This window comes from Lycium barbarum, chromosome 2 (genome assembly GCF_019175385.1).
Source record: "Lycium barbarum isolate Lr01 chromosome 2, ASM1917538v2, whole genome shotgun sequence".
Classification (NCBI taxonomy): Eukaryota; Viridiplantae; Streptophyta; class Magnoliopsida; order Solanales; family Solanaceae; genus Lycium; species Lycium barbarum.
This window is the reverse complement of record NC_083338.1, coordinates 29,712,733-29,715,331: the sequence shown is the minus strand read 5'-3', so window position 1 is coordinate 29,715,331 and position 2,599 is coordinate 29,712,733. Positions and strand designations below refer to the sequence as shown.

At 35.4% G+C, this 2,599-nt stretch overlaps 1 long non-coding RNA gene across 1 annotated transcript; it reads left to right on the top strand.

Moving 5' to 3' along the window:
- Nucleotides 1-336: 336 nt before the first annotated feature.
- On the top strand, nucleotides 337-2,194 carry LOC132626400 (uncharacterized). The gene is made up of 2 exons (XR_009577273.1): nucleotides 337-855; nucleotides 1,466-2,194. It is a non-coding gene; the product is annotated as an uncharacterized LOC132626400 (long non-coding RNA).
- Nucleotides 2,195-2,599: the final 405 nt, after the last annotated feature.

The window sequence follows — 2,599 nt, the reverse complement described above, 5'->3', positions numbered from 1 at the left end:
ATGCAGGTTGCCTTTTTTTTTTTTTTTTGTAAAAATAAATTGGGCTACGACGGAAGAAAAGTAGACTGGTATTCTACTAAGTAATTTACAAAATTTACTCCCTCCGACCCAATTTATGCGACAAATTTTCATTTTTAGTCTGTCGGGGAAAGAATGTCATCTTTCTATAATTAGAAATAAATTTAAAATGATTTATAGCCAAACAAACATCTAAAGTTTGTTTTAGACCACAAATTTATGCCGAGTAGTTTATAAAAAATTTTAAATTGTTTTTCTTACATAGGGGGTAGGGGAAGGGGAAGGGGAAATGGGAAAGGGGATTACAATGTGGGGGTTCGAACCCTCACTAACAAGGTGAGAGTTCAGGTAGCCAACCAACTAAGCTACTAGATCCCTACTTGGCTACCAACTAAGCTACTAGATCCCTACTTTATATGAGCTAATGCACTTAAAATTTTGAAGGAAATATTTTTAGGTTAATTCCCGTGTATAACACATATTGTGTACAACATAATTTTTTTCAATTATTTGTCAAGAGTTATATTCACCTTCTGAATGTGATCCTTTTCTTTCTCCCCTCATTTACCATTGTTTTCACTTTTCACTCTATGGAAGAAAAGCATGAATGTTGGGAAAGACCAATAAATGAAACATTCCAAATGAGTAGCAAACAGACAGATTTCCCAACTATTTGGAAGAAAATGTAAGTAGTGTGTTGGCAGCCACCTGCATGCCATGCAAATGTGGATTGACACCTGTTTCACAGTTTCCTCTCAATATATACTCAGACAACTCTACTTCGGTACTATCAAAGCACAGAGAAAAAGATCAGTCAGAAAACTATTACAATTCCAGGTAAGATTTTCTCAAAAATGTTATGTGTTCAATGCTGTTTCTTTCTTCTTTTCGTGTCCAATTACATTTTTGATGTGTTCTCTCAGTGACAGGTGAGTGTGTGTGTGTTTTAGACATACCTTTTAAGCTTATAACAATGTCTAGATTCCGCTGCTTTAGGTATTTGAGGGTTTCAGTTGTCTTCACTTTTTTGAACTAACTAAAATTAAATTTTTTGATGGATTTGTGAATTCTTGTATGGAATTTTTCTAAAAGTGAGTTGTTATTGTTTGACGATTGACGCAGAACTTAACATAAATATAGGTCTTTAAAGATACTTATGTATATATGGTTCAGAGTCGATAACGACAACTATGATATGTATAGATAGATATGATACTATGGACAGATACGTTACGTGATTCCTAGAGTCGGTGATTTTACTTTAATTTGGTCATTTATATATGTGTTTGTTGTTTACATTTCCTTTTTAGAGGCTAACTATGAAGACTTAGGGTACATCACCTCGTATTTTTGATAAAATGTTCAATGAATATTTTTATATATCAAAATAAAGAAAGACTTTCTTAACACGCTTATGACGTTCTTTGTTGTTTTCTTTTTCCTAAAGTCATGGCCTCCAAAAAGCCCTCAAAAAATGATGCAATAGGAAAATCGACCAATCAAGTTGGAGAAAGTTCCATTGTCCTGCGCGTCCTCCACGGATTCACGTGCCAAACCGCGGTGTCGCAAGGTCGTCTAATGTTCAGGGGGAGAAAGCTAAAGGAAAGAAGTCAAAGCTACATGAAAAGGCGCGTGAAAAGATAATCATTGCTGAGAGCAAAAAGACCGAGGCGATCTCGATGAAAAAGTCCAAAGAGAAGAAAGAGATTAAGCAGCCGGATGGAGATGTGAAGAAGTACAAAGGGGTCAGACAACGAAAATGGGGCAAGTGGCTGGCAGAGACTCGGGAGACAAGAAAGAAAGTCCAATGGTTAGGAACATTCAATACTGCCGAAGAAGCTGCTTTGGCTTTCGACGAGACGACCATTGAAATGAGAGGTGCTGATGCTGTGACAAACATCCTCAAACTACCATCAAGGGACCCACCACCAACGGAAATCAACTTCATCAATCCACCATCTCCACCCTCAGATGATATTAGGGTTGAGAAATGATTTAAAAAAAAAACAATGGCACAAAAGTGCTAAAGAAGCATCCAAATGGTCCACCTTACTGTAATATTACTGAATTGATGTATGTCGTATGTGTTTTTTTCCCCTCTGTATTGGTGTGTAACAAGAAATAGGTTACTGTTTCTTCATGTTTAGTTGGGAATTGGATATATAGTTTTGAACTACTTTATAATGAGACTGTTACCTTAAAAATTGATTGGAAAATAGTCCTATTTGTTCAGTGGAAACCTTGGACATATTGTTTATTAAAAGAGAACTTTTTTTTTCCTACTTTGTTTTTTGCATTCTGGAAGAAAGCAGAGAGTCTGTTTCTTGGCTAAGAGTCAAATACTATCGAAGTGTATCTATATTACAGTGAAGAAACTTATTCTTCACAATATATTTTTTGGAATAAGAACGCACGAGTGATTAGGAAGTAGTTTGAAGGAAAATTGGTATACTTCAACAAATTTTTTTTGGTGTGTGGAAGTGTTGTTTTTTAATCTGTGAGTTTTTCCTTAATCTGTACAAAGAAGGGTAGAAAAGTTATAATGCTTGATTTTCAATTCTCTGCAATATCCTTTTCTGGT